Below are 15,002 nucleotides of genomic sequence, written 5' to 3'. Positions count from 1 at the left end.
TGCTCAACTAAAAATGCTACTTTCTACTTGTTGCTCCCACATCCCCTGGCCAATCAAGCACTCCTTTTTCTTCTCAGGACACAAAGACTCAGTTTTTAAAATTTGTACTTCAATTACCAAATGATATATCAAATTAACCCCAAGTGACTTTTGGGAATGTAACCAAAGTATCAGTCCCATAAAAGGCTATTTCATTTATTTAATCTCTGCTAAATGCATCACTACTTTTTTATTGATTCTTAAGGAAGAGAGGTGAGAAGAATCTGTGCTACCCCCACTGGGTTCCAAATGAACAAGCAGTCAGAAGTTTATTACTTCCAAATATCCCACTTGCTTTCTAGATATCCTATAGGGTTTCAGTTCCATCACAGCAATGCTTACTGAGCAGCCCTGGGCTTGATCATGTAGCTTGGGTGTCTGGGAACAAAAAGACAAGGCTGCATCTCTGGGCTAGGATGGGTTAGAGTCTGGTTGCGGGTGTCCATGGAGACAATGGCAGGGTGGAGTGGCAGCTGGTTTGGGAGTATCTGGGGATGCTATTAGAGTTCAGGGTTGTTGATTCCAGCCCTGTCTCTTCTTTTTTGGATCTTGGGATAGTTATTAACTTCTCTGGGTTTCAGTTTCCTTATTTGAAAAATGCATATTCCAGGTAACTTTATGAGTTTTTGGACCTCGGGCAAATATAATTGGATTTTTCTTATCATCCATGCTTTGAAAATTGGCTCAGAAGTTTGAGATGCAAAATTTTATTTTCTTATAGCAGTATTCAGATAATAAATGTAATAGATGTTATCTTCTATTGGACATTTACTATGTGCCAACCCTGTGCCAGGAAGGGTTATTATATGCATTATCTCATTTATTCTCACTATGACCATGGTCATCACCACTTGACAGAGGAGGAGAAAGCTCAAAGAGGCACTGATTTGCCTGATGTCACATGATTGGTGAGCTACTAATTTTTTTCTTTTTTTTTGAGACAGGTTCTTACTCTTTCACCTAGACTGGAGTGCAGTGGTGTGATCATGGCTCACTGTAGCCTCAAACTCCCAGGTTCAAGGGCTCCTCCCACCTCAGCCTCCCAAGTAGCTGAGGCTAGAGGTATACACCACCAGCCCAGCTAATTTTTGTATTTTTTTTTTTTTTTTTTATATATAGGGACTGGGTTTCACTATGTTGCCGAGGCTGGTCTTGAACTCCTGGGCTCAAGTGATCTGCCCACCTTGGCCTCCCAAAGTGCTGGAATTAGAGGTGGGAGCCACTGCTCCCGGCCAAGTTACTGACATTTGACTGAGCAAATGATTGGCAAAATAATGGGTGTCATATCTATTTCCTGTTTCTGCTCAGCATCTGCCCCTTGCTCCTTTGCCTGTTGATAGCAAATCTAGACTGTTTGATCAAAGGCAGGTCAATCATAGCACCCCATGCTACTCACTCGGGCTTGGCCCAGGAGGGTGTACATGGTATAAACTGGGCAAATTAGAGTCCTTCCTGGGATCTTTCAGATTGAAGCCTGAGGGAGAGTGCTCCTCTTGCTTGGATCATGGTTTCAGAGGAGGGGCTGTAGATGGTCATGTTGTCTCTTACAATTTAGGGAGAAGAGCAGAGGTGGAGTGAGTGAGAGAGAGAGAGAGAGAGAGAGAGAGAGAGAGAGAGAGAGGGAGTGTCAGTCCTAAGTAACTGGGTCCCTAGTTCAGCTCCTGTGCTGGCCCCTGGAATATGCTGCAGACACTGTCCTTTGAAATTGTATGAGTCAGCTAGGGCTGCCATAATAACAAAATATCATAGACTGAGTGGCTTAAACAATAGACATTTATTTTCTCACAATTCTGGAGACTGGAAAGCCTAAGATCAGGGTGCCAGCACGTCTGGTTTCTGGTGAGGGCTCTCTTCCTGGCTTGCAGACAACTGCCTTCTCTCTGTGTCCTCACATGGTGGAGAGAGAGGGCTCTGATGTCTTTTCTGCCCCATATAAGGACATCAGCTTTCTTGGATTAGGGCACCAATCTCATGACCTTATTTAATCTTTACTACCTCACAGACTCTATCTCCAAATTGAGTCACGGTGGGAGTTAGGGCTTCAACATATGACTTGGGGTGGGGTGGTGGAGGACAGAAACTTTCAGTCTGTAATGGGATGAAGGGCTATTTACTTCAAGCTGCTGGGAGCTGCTGGCAGGAAGCCCTGAGCTGCCTGTCTCCTATAGTAACTCAGCTGAGGAGAGCTGCCTTGTCTAAGGTCACACCCTCCTTTATGGTGTGGGATATACAGACCTGGCATCCCTGCCTCAACTCAGGGCAACCGACCAACATGGGGAGATGAAAACTTGGCACCATCACCCCAGCTTCAGAACTCCCCTGGGGTAGGTGGGGCCTCTGCCGAGTGATGTAATTTCACATCTCAAGTTCTCCCTTCGCCTAACGCTGCTTCCTTCCTTTCCACAGGCTCTCCTTAATGAGCTAACTTCCTCCAAAGGAATGTTCATCTGGGAGGTTGCTTCCTGGGAACCAGCCTGTCCTGGGGTTCCCAAAGCTGCTCTGCTTCTTCATCTTCCCCTTCAGTTCTCTGAGCCACTCCAGCAATATATTCTCATTTTTTGTTAAAGGTCTTTTGAGTTTAAGTTTTGTCACTTCTCAACTTCTAAACACTTCTGAAAGATTCCTGATGACTTCAGTGAGGAAACTGCTGCCTCTCTTACTCTAGCAGGGCCCACTGAAGAGGGCTAGTGGGATCTGGGAGTGAGGGGTCCGGAAGACAGTGCCATGAGTAGATGGCCTGGTGGCAGCAGTACCAATGGGAGTTGAGCTGCTGCCCAGTGCATGGGGTTGAACTGCCTGGTGCATGGGTTAGAGCTTCCCAGTGCATGGGTTAGAGCTTCCCAGTGCATGGGGTAGGGCTGCCTAGTACATGGGGTAGAGCTTCCCAGTGCATGGGGTAGAGCTGCCTAGTACATGGGGTAGAGCTTCCCAGTGCATGGGGTAGAGCTGCCTAGTACATGGGGTAGAGCTTCCTGGTGCATGTGGTAGAGCTGCCCGGTACATGGGGTAGAGCTTCCCAGTGCATGGGGTAGAGTTTTCTGGTGCATGGGGTAGAGCTTTCTGGTGCCTGGGGTAGAGCTGCCCAGTACATGGGGTAGAGCTTCCCGGTGCATGGGGTAGAGCTTCCCAGTGCATGAGGTAGAGCTTCCCAGTGCACGGGGTTGAGCTGCCTAGCACATGGAGTCTCAATTGCTAGTTTCTAGGAACAGCACTTGTCTGAGGCTCTGTGCCGCCCAGAGTCCAACCTGCCCCATCCTCTACTTCTCTCTCCTCATGCCTCACTTTGCCCCTCCTTTGGCTTTGGGGTACTTCCTTGTCTTTGCCTTTCTTCTCCCTCTTTTTTAGCCTCACATTTACCTACCCCTCACTTATATGTCAGTATTCTCCAGATTCTGCTTACAGATCTCTTCTTCTGTTTATTCTCTCAGATTGAATTTCCCAGTGACTTCAACAGCCACTTTTTGCTAATACTCCCAATTCTGTATCTCTAGCCTACATCTTCCCTAACTTCCTAAGCTATACATCTTTGCTGCTGGGAGTTTCCACCTGGAATTGAATAGTGTTGTGGGTTGTATCATTTTCCCCCAAAATATGTTGCATTCTACCTCTCAGTACCTCAGAATGTGACTTCATTCAGAAATAGGTCTTTACAGAAGCAATCAAGTTATAAAAAGATTATTAAGGTGCACCCTAATCCAATATGTCTGGTATTCTTATAAAAAGGGGGAAATTTGAACACGGACACAGACACAGACACACACACACACAGACACACACACACATCATAGAATATGAAAGCAGAGATTGGATGATGTGGCAGGATCCAAAGAATGCCAAAAATTGTCAGCAAACCACCAGAAGCTAGGAGAGAGGTCTGGAACAGATTTCTCCTCACACCCTTCAGAAGGAACCAGCCCTGGCAACACTGTGATCTGGGACTTCCAGCCTCCAGAACTGAGACAACACATTTCCGTTGTTTACACCATTCAGTTTATGGTACTTTGTTACAGCACTCCTAGCAAATTAATACAGACAGCATAAGCAAATATCTAAATCTCATAGCCTATAGAAAAGTAAAATGGTACTGTTAGTTTATTATTTGTGAAGATGCTATTTACCCTGATAGTGGAAAAATAATTATTAATGTTTACCTGCTTAAGGCATTACATGCAGGAAGAAATTGATACAGAAAACTTGATGTATAGAAAATATTTGAAAGAGCTGGAAGAGTGAAGATCAGGAAAAACCGCTGATGGCCTCAGAAAATCAAAAAGTTGCTTAAAAAAAACTCTCCACGAATGATTTCAGCTGCCTGAAGTACTGATGTAGGTGATTCCTAGGAGGACCTATGGAAACCACTTGTAAAATCTTCTGCCCTCCAATGTCTGAGTACTAATAATGGCTTGTTCCTCTCCCACCTTCCAAATCTCATGATAATGCTTCTTATTAGTGGAACAAAAATCAGGACCCTGCTGGCAGAGGGATCTGGGAAAATGTAGTCTTTTGGTTTCCAGCTCCTGGTGACACTAGAAGAGCTAAAAAGAGCTGGCAAAAGTGCTGAAAGTGCTAACAGTCAGTACACAGCACAAAATGCATTTGGAGTTTTAAGGGGATAACATTTATGAATTTTCTTTAAAAAGTAAACTGTGCCATGCAAATACAAGATGTTTTATAGATGGAGAGGATTTATAATCATAGAACATTTTAATAAAACAATTCATTATTTATGAAAAAAAATCCAGACACTGGCACACTCCAGAGCTATTGCAGGTTCAGTTCCAGAACACTGCAATAAAGTGGATATTTTGATAAAATGAGTCACACAATTGTTTTTTTTTTTGGTTTCCTAGCGCATTTAAACATTATGTTTACATTATACTATAGTCCATGAAGTATGCAACAGCATTATGTCTAAAAAGCAGTGTATGTACCTTAATTTAAAAATATATTTTTAGCCAGGTATGGTGGTACGTGCCTGTGGTTCCAGTTACTCAGGAGACTGAGGCAGGAGGATTCCTTGAGCCCAGGAATTCCAGGCTGTAGTGAGCCATGATCATGCTACTGCACTCCAGCCTGGGTGACAGAGAAAGGCTGTGTCAAACAACAACAACAAAAACACCCTCTCCCCACAAAAAACAATGAAAACCTCCCCAAAATACAAACAAATGAAAACTTTTTTTGCTAAAACATGCTATCACCTGAGCCTCCCAGTGAATTTCAGTCTTTTTGCTGGTGTGGGGGTATCTTGACTTGATGCTGATATCAGTTGACTAATCAGGGTGGTGGTTGCTGAAGGCTGGGGTAACTGTGGCAATTTCTTGAACTAAGACAACATTGAAAGATTTCCCAGTACGATGTGATGCTGTTTGATAGCATTTTACCCACAGTAGAACTTCTTTCAAAATTAGAGTCAATCCTCCCAAGCCCTGCTGCTTTATCAACTAAGTTTATGTAATATTCTAAATCCTTTTTTGTCATTTCAACAATGTTCACCAGGAGTAACTTCCATCTCAAAAGACCTCTTTCTTTGCTCATCCACAGGGAGCAACTAATTATCCATTAAAGTTTTACTATGAGATTGCAGCAATTTGGTCACATCTACAGGCTCCCCTTCCAATTCTAGTTCTTTTGCTCTTTCTACCACCTGTGTGGTTCCTTTCTCCACTGAAGTCTTGAACGCCATAGAGTCATCCCTGAAGGTTGGAATCAGCTCCTTCCAAACTCTTAGTAATGTTGATATCTTGGCTTCCTCCCATGAATCATAAATGTTCTTAATGGCATCTAGAATGGTGAATCCTTTCCAGAAGGTTTTCAATTGACTTTGCCCAACTCCATCAGAGAAATCACTATGTATGGCAGCTATAGCCTTATGAAATGTGTTTCTTAAATTGTAAGACTTGAAAGTCAAAATTACTCCATGAGGCCAGGCATGGTGGCTCATGCCTGTAATCCCAGCACTTTGGGAGCCTGAGGCAGGTGAATCACCTGAGGTCGGGAGTTTGAGATCAGCCTGGTGAAACCTCGTCTCTACTAAAAATACAAAAAATATTAGCTGGACATAGTGGCAGATGCTTGTAATCTCAGCCTCTCGGGAGGCTCAGGCAGGAGAATCACTTGAACCTGGGAGGTGGAAGTTGTAGTGAGCTGAGATCATGCCATTGCACTTTGGCCTGGGCAACAAGAGCGAAACTCTGTAAAAAAAAAAAAAAAAAAAAAAAAACCTTGATCCATGGGCTGCAGAATGAATGTGTTAGCAGGCATGAAAATAATGTTCATCTTTTTCTTTTTGTACATCTCCCTCAGAGCTCTTGGGTAGTCAGGTGTATTGTCAATGAGCAGGAATATTTTCAAAGAGATCTTTTCTGCTGTGTAATAGGTCTCAACAGTGGGCTTAAAATATTCAGTAAATCGTGCCATAAATAGTTATGCTGTCATCAGGCTCTGTTTTTCCATTTATAGAGCACAGGCACAATAGATTCAGCATAACTTTTTTTTTTTCATGAATGGTTTCTTTTTTTTTAATTGACACATGATACTTGTAAATATTTATAGGACAGAGTGATATTTTGATACATGCATACAATGTGTAGTGACCAAATCATTAGCATATCCACCACCTCAAACATCTATCATTTCTTTGTGTTGTGAACATTCAAAATCCTCTCTTCTAGCGTTTGAACATATACACTAAATTATTGTTAACCATATTTACACTACAGTGCTATAGACACTAGAACTCCTCCTATCTAGCTGTAATTTCATATCCATTAACCAGCCTCTCTATATCCTCCCTTCCTCCCTGTTCTTCCCAGTCTCTAATAAACAGAGTTCTACTTTTTTACATCTATGAGGATTTAGCATAATTCCTAAGGGCACTAGGATTTTCAGAATGGTAAATGAGCTTTGGCTTCAACTTAAAGTTAACAGCTGCATTAGTCCCTAATAAGAGAGTTGGCCTGTCCTTTTAAGCTTTGAAGCCAGGCATTGACTGTCTCTAGCCATGAAAGTCCTAGATGGCATCTTTTCCCATCTGTTTCATCTACATTGAAAACCTGTTGTTTAGCTAGATCTTCTGGGTAACTTGCTTCACCTTTGCCATCGGCACGTGCTGCTTCACTTTGTACTTTCGTGTTATGGAGATGGCTTCTTTCCTTAAACCTCAAGACACATGTGAAGCTAACTCTGCTAGCTTCAAACTTTTCTTCCATAGCTTCCTCACTTCTCTCAGCCTTCATAGAATTGAGGAGAGTTAGGGCTTTGCTCTGGATTTGGCTTTGGCTGCAGGGTATGTGGTGGCTAGTTTGATTTTCTATCCAGGCCACTCAAACTTTTCTATATCAGCAATAAGGCTTTCTCATCATTTGTGTGTTCACTGGAGTAGCACTTTCAATTTCCTTTAAGAATGTATCCTTTGTATTTACAACGTTGCTACCTGTTTGGCAGAAGAGGCCCAGCTTTCAGCCTATCTCAGATTTCAACATGCCTTCCTCACTAAGCTTAATCGTTTCTAGCTTTTGATTTAAAGTGAGAGATATGCAACTCTTCTTTTCACTTGAACATACAGAGTCCATTGTAGGATTACTAATTGGCTTAATATCAATATTGTTGTGTTTCAGGGATTAGGAAGGACCAAGGAGAGGGAGAGAGACAGGAAAACAATTGGTTAGTGGAGCAGTCAGAACCCACGTGACATTTACCAATTAAGTTCATCATCTTATATGGGCATGGTTCATAGTGCCCCCAAACAATTACAGTAACATCGAAGATCACTGATCACAGATCACCATAACAGACATAATCATGATGAAAACATTTGAAATATTACAAGAATTACCCAAATGTGGCACAGAGACATGAAGTGAACATATGCTGTTGGAGAAATGGCACCAATAGACTTGCCACAGACCTTTGATTTGTAAAATCACAATATATGTCAAGTAACTAAAGCAAAGCCCAATAAAATAAACTATGCCTATAATTGACACTAAAGTATTTTTGTGTTCATTTTCTGAATAATTATTTCAAAACTCTAGTTTTAAGTGAGTGAATATGTTTATGCACATCTGTCAATGAGTCCCCATTTGTCCTGTGATGAGTTTATATGTGCAATTTTATGCCTTCTCTGTGTTTGTATGTGAGTCTGTGGGTTAGGAGGCCTCTGTCTTTGTGTGTGCGTGTAAACCTGGGCTTAGACTGGGGAGTGTGCTCAAAAATCGATTCTAATAGCAAATCTGTCCTAGCTATTCCTGCAGCACCTTCAGAATCCAGACCAGACCCCTTCACCTCCCTCCTGTTCCCTCTTGTTCTCTTTCTCCTACAAACAGTTCTATATCCCAAACATCTATGTCCTTCTAGAATGACCTCTCCATCCACTGCCTCTCCCCTCGTGCAGGCTTCATCATCTCTCTCCTGGGTGATTGCAACAGCCTGTTCCCTATCACTTTTCCTCCTACCTCCAAACCTGCTCTTTTATTTTTGAGAAAAGTCATCTTTCCTGTGTATAAACTGAATGCCTATTTTATTAATTGCCATTGCTCACTGGATGTAGAAATTAGTCTAGAAGTCAAATGGCTTCAACTAGAGCCCGCATTATTACATTACTGCAGTGAACAGAAACTTGCAATTCACGCCTTGTTATTAGATTAGCTGCCAATTGAGGAGGGTCATGACAATCTGATTTGAGTCTTGGCAAAGTGAGTTGAACCTTAATTGCAGGAGGTGAGGCATCAAGACTTCAAATCTGGTCTTGTCCCTGTTCACTATCCTGGCGGTAGCCCCTGTGGGAAGGCACCGAACACTCTGGATGGCAAGGTGGCCCTTCAATAGCTGGTACTCAGCCAGGCTCCATAGGAGGACAGGCCTCCTGATTAGAGAATTTTTTTCTACTTTGGACTGGTCTTGATTCTTTTGACTTTGTGACTGTATCTGGAGAGGACCTTACAGAAAATGAATTCATCCTCCCAGAGCTGGAGGAAGTTATCATATTTTTGAGGCAGCTTCTAAATCATTCCAAATCACCAGAAAAGCAATTGTGTCCTGCCACAGGTCTTGCTTCTTCGTTTCTTCCTTCCCTCCCTTTCCACCATTCCCTTAACTGTGAATTACCTCCATGAGGTCGATCTGTCTGGTGTGATCTACACTGTATTTCTGGTACAGAGAGCCTGGTACAGAACTGACATTCAGTAGATTTTGTCACGGTGTGAATATGCCAGGCACTGTGTTGATACTGTGATAAAAGGTGAATCAGACACAGATCCTGCCCTTGAGGAGGACAGAGACAAGGAAACAAACAATTAAAATGCAGCAAGGTAAGGGCAATGTGAGAGTCGAACACAGCGCAGTGAGGGAGCTGAGAGGAGTGGAATCAGACTCTCCTGCAGTCAGCAATTATTTCTTGGAAGAGGAGACAACCAAGCTGAGTCTTAAAGGTTGCAGGAGTTTTCTAGGTAGAAAAATGGGGAAGGGAGAGAGAATTCTAGGTAGAGAGACTAGCTTGGGCAAAGGCATGCAAGAGGCAGGAAGTACCATGATGTGTGCAGGAAATTGCAAAATGTCTGCAGTGGGTGGAACATAGGGGATGAGGAGGCCACTGGTGAAGGCTTGGGTCAGAGAGTCTGTTCCTAGGGGCAGGGCTGCTATGTCTCACCGTGTGGGCTGTTTACTTTATGAGGGTGCCCAGCCAAGGGGGCGAGTGAGGCTAAAATACAGCTCTGATTCTGTGTGACAAGTGTGTGCTTGTGGTCACATCCTCCCAGAGGAGACTCTGTAATTTACACAAGGGCTCCTGTGGGCTAGCAGCGTCTTTGTGGAGGGCCTTGCAGGTCTTGTGAAGGCTGCACCTCTGTAGAGCAGTGGTTCTCAAGCTTTTCTCATTAGAGTCTCTTGGAAGGCTGCTTAAAACACAGGTTGCCGGCCCTCCCTACTTTTAGGGTTTCTGGTTTGTAGGTCTTGGGTGAGGCTTGAGATTTTGCATTTCTTTTATGTTCCCAGTGATGCTGATGATGCTGGTTTGGGAACCACACTCTGATAATTACTCATCTGGGTAACATGAAGTCAGTGGAAAGGGTTAGGTAGGAGAAGCAGAACCAAGCCTCAGGTAAAAGGGGTGTTTTCTAGGATTAAAGTTTCTGATAGCCCTTGTGAACCAGTTAAGGCAGCTGCTATATAAAGGAGAGTAGATACACACTGTCCCCCATCGTGTCCTGTCAGGTGAGGTTTAACAGCTCTATTCATTCAAACGGGACTTCTGTCCCAGGATCTTCCTGTTTAAGGAGATTTTGCTCACAGATGATTTAAGGAATGGCTGTATCATTACATGAAGCTCACTCTTAGAGCATTTAAATAGTGAGCTCCCAAATGATTTAAATGTTTGTTTGTGCTTTATTAATTACTCTCTTGAGAAGCTGGGGACAAGAGAAATCTAAAGCCACCAACTAAAAGATGAGTCACACATGGTAGTAAAGCTTCTTTGAAAACTCTTTTATCAGTTCATTAATACTCGACTTCAAAATTATAAGTGTGTGTGTGTGTTTGGAGAGGGAAGGGAGAAGGACATGGAGCCACAGAGCGTCAGGACCTCACACACATGAGCAAATGTTTGCTGAATGAGGCTGTGGCACGTGGATAGAGTATGGTGATGGGGAATCCAGGGATGGTCTGAATGAGGGAATCTGGGCTGACAGGAAATTGTCAGGTTGTATCTGGCTCTGGGCTGGGGTTTAGAATCTTGACTTGAGAAGCTAAACCTTTCTGGAGCCCAGTCATCTTTTTGGACCCTGAGTATATTAAACCCATTTATGTCTGGTGTTCCATTATTAGAATGCTAAGCATGTGGGAGTTATTTATATCCTACTGCTCAAGGTCACTGCCAAGGTCTGATTTTTCACACATGTCTGTGCTTCAAAAAAATTGCAACCTCTGGCATTAATGGGTTAATAGGATGCCCATGAGCATGGAGAGAGAATGGCTGTACTCTTCCTTCCCTTGGGGACTCAGGCCCAGCTTGCCCTTAGGTTGGGGGCTGGAGCTCAGAGGTGGTAGGCGGTAAAGGGAGTCTATCTTTATTTTCTAGTTGGAATATAGTCTCCAGGATAAACTAGTTTTGGGACAGAGGTGGGGAGAATGGATGCCAGAAAAACATCCAACCCGATTACCTTTTGCCTGTTCCCAGACTTAGCCCCAGCCTTTCCTGAGACCTGGGACAGGACAGAGGCTGTGAGATCTCTATTACTCACTGATTGATGTTGTCCATTAGGGAGCCTCATGCTGGCTGAAGGGCTGCCACCCCCAACTAGCTCAACTGTCACCAACCACAGCCTGTCAGCAGCGTGACTGGAAGAAGGAAAGCCTTGTCAGAGGCAGCCAGATTCTGCTTCTTGGTGTCAAGGAGAAAAGGAGAGGGGAAGGGATTTCACTCAGACGCTGCAATCAAGATCAGGTCGTTCTTAATTAAGACAACTCCAGGCAGCACATTTCCATAATTTCCCATTAAAGAGGTCCTGATATATGAGTCATTGCGGGAGCTGTGATTCCCCGAGTCAGCACTGTTCTGTGTCTGAGGCTCCTCAAATCAAAAGGCCAATCAATTTCAATCACCCAGGCTTTCTGATCCCCTAAGAGGTGCCCAGCCCCATGCCAGACTCTGTGCCCAGCCTGGAGACGGATGCAGCAATGGATCTGGCTTTAGTTCCTGCTACCCAGGGAAAAAGCCTTGTCTATTTCCTGACCTTGGGAGAGAGTCATGGATTCAGATGCAAATGGGCATGGGGCTATTCCAGGTGGGCTCTGGTGTTTTCTGTGATAATGACCAGGAAGTAGTGTGGGACAGAGGGAAGAATACTGGATTTGGAGATAGTAGGTCTGAGTTTCATTTAGCAAATCTTTGTTAGAGTCACCTTGTCCAGTGGCTTGGGATTAAACGATGAATACAAGACAGTTAGTGTCCTCAAGAAGCTCTAAGGGCAGGGATAGACTCTAAACCAAAAACTGAGTTGAGTGTGGTAAGTGCTATATCGGGCAAGCACAAAGCATTCTGGGAGTGCAAAGGAGGGAGAGCCTAATTGGCTGAAGGAGGAGGGATGGTGGAGTGGTTAAGAAGACCTCATTTTTAGCTTCCTTGATTATTGTGATCATATAACCTTTAGTGAAACTCAGTTTCCTAATATGTAAAATGGGCACAATATAATTTTCTCAGGACTGTTGTGAAAATTCTTGAGAAGATATATAGAAAGGTCTTGGCAGAACCTGCTTTGTACTTGTTCTTATATTTCCATGGTTGACTTTTTTTCTAGGTATGAGGATCTTGAGAGGAGATGCTAACTGCGAGTCTGCCCTGGCACATAGCATGGCAGACTCATGTCACTTGTCATCTAGCCCTTTTATATTGGTGGCATCCTGTGTATGGGTAGAAGACCAACAGACCACACTGGTCCTGACACATGTTCCTCTCTTCCCTTCTCAGCATGGTTGCTCAGGCTGGAAGCAATGACTCCGAGTGTCTAAGACAAGCTAAAGTAATTTCTATTCTTTGGAAGAAGGCATGTAAGTGTGTAATACAATTTTGAAATATTTTTATTCCAAATAGATCTCAATACATGTTTTTATGTTTGGCATCACTAGTGACCATGAAACATGAAATTCCTATTTTGCAGTGAAAATACTGAGTTTTCGAGATCCTAAGTTACCTAAGACCACATAGGTATTACATTTTGGAGAGCTAAAATTCAAAGCAATGTCTATGGAACTTGAAGGGCTAAGATATTTCTGTGAAACTATGCTGAAGTTCACATATGTAATTTCATGACTTATACACTGATGTATCCCCACCATTTATCTGCTCATTAATGACCCAATTTTGACTTCACAATAGTTAAAAAATATTACATGTGACATGTCAGTAAGTTCAGTTTGACCTCTGGTTCCAGCAAGATGGTAGATTAAGAATGCATACAACTTTCCACATAAAAACACCTAGAAATGCTGGGTAAGGTATAATAATAACCACTCAGAATGAATAGCTGAGTTTTCAAGAAAAAGGAGATCCCCTAGAGGCCCAAAGTGAAGAGGGAACCGCAAACAAAAGCAGTAAATACAGAGCTGAGGTTGTAGCTGGGGTGTGTGTGCGTGTGCATGTGTTACTAGTCTTGCTAATTTTGGTTATAACATCCACAGTAGGCTGAGAGGACAGTCTTGACCTTGCTTAAGGCAGACTGTTAGAATTGAGACCTTGCCAGAATTGAGACCCTGGCATGAAACAATATGTTATCTCACCATAAAAATTACAAAATAAACGAAGAAATGACCCATCCTGAATAAAAGTCAGGAGATGTAATAAAAGGATAATTAGATATCTAAGAGTTTAAGACACCAAAATCAATATGAAAAGAATATATAATATGGATTTTTAACATTATCAAGATAAAAGAATGAGCAAATTTAAAATAACAAATATAATTTTTTTGTTTTGTGTTTGAGATGGAGTCTCACTCTATTCTATTAGATTTGCTAATAGATTCTATTAGATTTGCTAATAGATTCTATTAGATTTGCTAATAGAATAGAGCATAGAATAGTGCTGCAGGAATAGTTAGGACTCAATTTTGTTAGCAAATCTGGCATGCAGCAGAGCAATCTCAGCTCACTGCAGCCTCCGCCTCCCGGGTTCCAGTGATTCTCCTGCCTCAGCCTCCCGAGTAGCTGGTACTACAGGCATGCGCCACCACGCCCAGCTAATTTTTGTATTTTTAGTAGAGTTGGGGTTTCACCATGTTAGCCAGGATAGTCTTGATCTCTTGACCTTGTGATCTGCCTACCTCAGCCTCCCAAAGTGCTGGGATTACAGGCGTGAGCCACCTCGCCCGGCCAACAAATATAATGTTTAGATAAAACTATAATCATTGGAAATTTAAAAACTCATTGAATTTGTTAAACAGCAAATACAGTTGAAGACCAAATCAGTGAAATGGAAGCAAGATCTAAGGAAATTCCCGAAAAGCAGGACAGAGAGACAGAAGTATGGAAAAATATGTGTGTGTGTGTGCGTGTGCACATATACCAGAGAGTAAACATATGAGTTTCATATAAACATGCCTGTGTGTGTGCACGTGCATGTGTGTGTGCATGTATGTTTGTGTGTATGAAGTTCCAAATTCCAAATGCACAGAATACAGAGAATGGGGTAGAGACAATATTTAAAGAGTTAAAGAGGTATTAGCTGATACTTTTCCAGAACTGACAAAAGGCAAGGAACTGCAGATTCAGAAATGCCATGAATCCTGAAACTTACTGCAAAAAAGCCTTATATTAGAGGGGCTGCAGAGCTCCAAGAACAAAAAGAAAATCATAACAGCAACGAGAGAAAAAAGACAAATTGCTAATAAAAGGACACTAGATTGACGACAGTCTTCTTAACTGCAACAATAGATTCTAGAAGACAATGAAAGACTATTTTCAAGAGCTGAGGGAAAATAACTGTCAACTGAGAATTCTGTTCTATTATCACTCAAGAGTGAAGGTTAAGTAAAAGCATTTTTAGATGAAGACTGTAAATTACCACTAACTGACCCTTCCTTAAAGAACTAGTCAAGAGCACATTTCAGAAAAAAATGAAAACAAACCTAAAAGGAAGAAATGGGTTGCAGAAAAATGACAATAAGCAAATAAATCATTACAGTTTTGGGTATATACAAAGGATACATCCCTCCTTACTGTATAAAATAAGAAAAATAACAACTAATTCCTAAAGTATACAAATAATACTGAACAGTAATAACATAAATGATGAGCAAAAGTAAAATCAAAATACATTGTTATTAGTAAGAGCAGAAAACTATATATATATATAAATATATATATATATATAACTTAGATATTGTTAAAAATAAGTATGCATGTTCAAAAAGTAAGTGTAACCACTGTAAGAACTGATAGATGGTAGGCCTTACAAATCAATAGAGGGTAGAAAG

The sequence above is a fragment of the Rhinopithecus bieti genome, unplaced genomic scaffold, assembly GCF_001698545.2.
Source record: "Rhinopithecus bieti isolate Rb0 unplaced genomic scaffold, ASM169854v2 scaffold_39447, whole genome shotgun sequence".
Lineage (NCBI taxonomy): Eukaryota > Metazoa > Chordata > Mammalia > Primates > Cercopithecidae > Rhinopithecus > Rhinopithecus bieti.
This window is presented reverse-complemented; position numbering follows the sequence as displayed.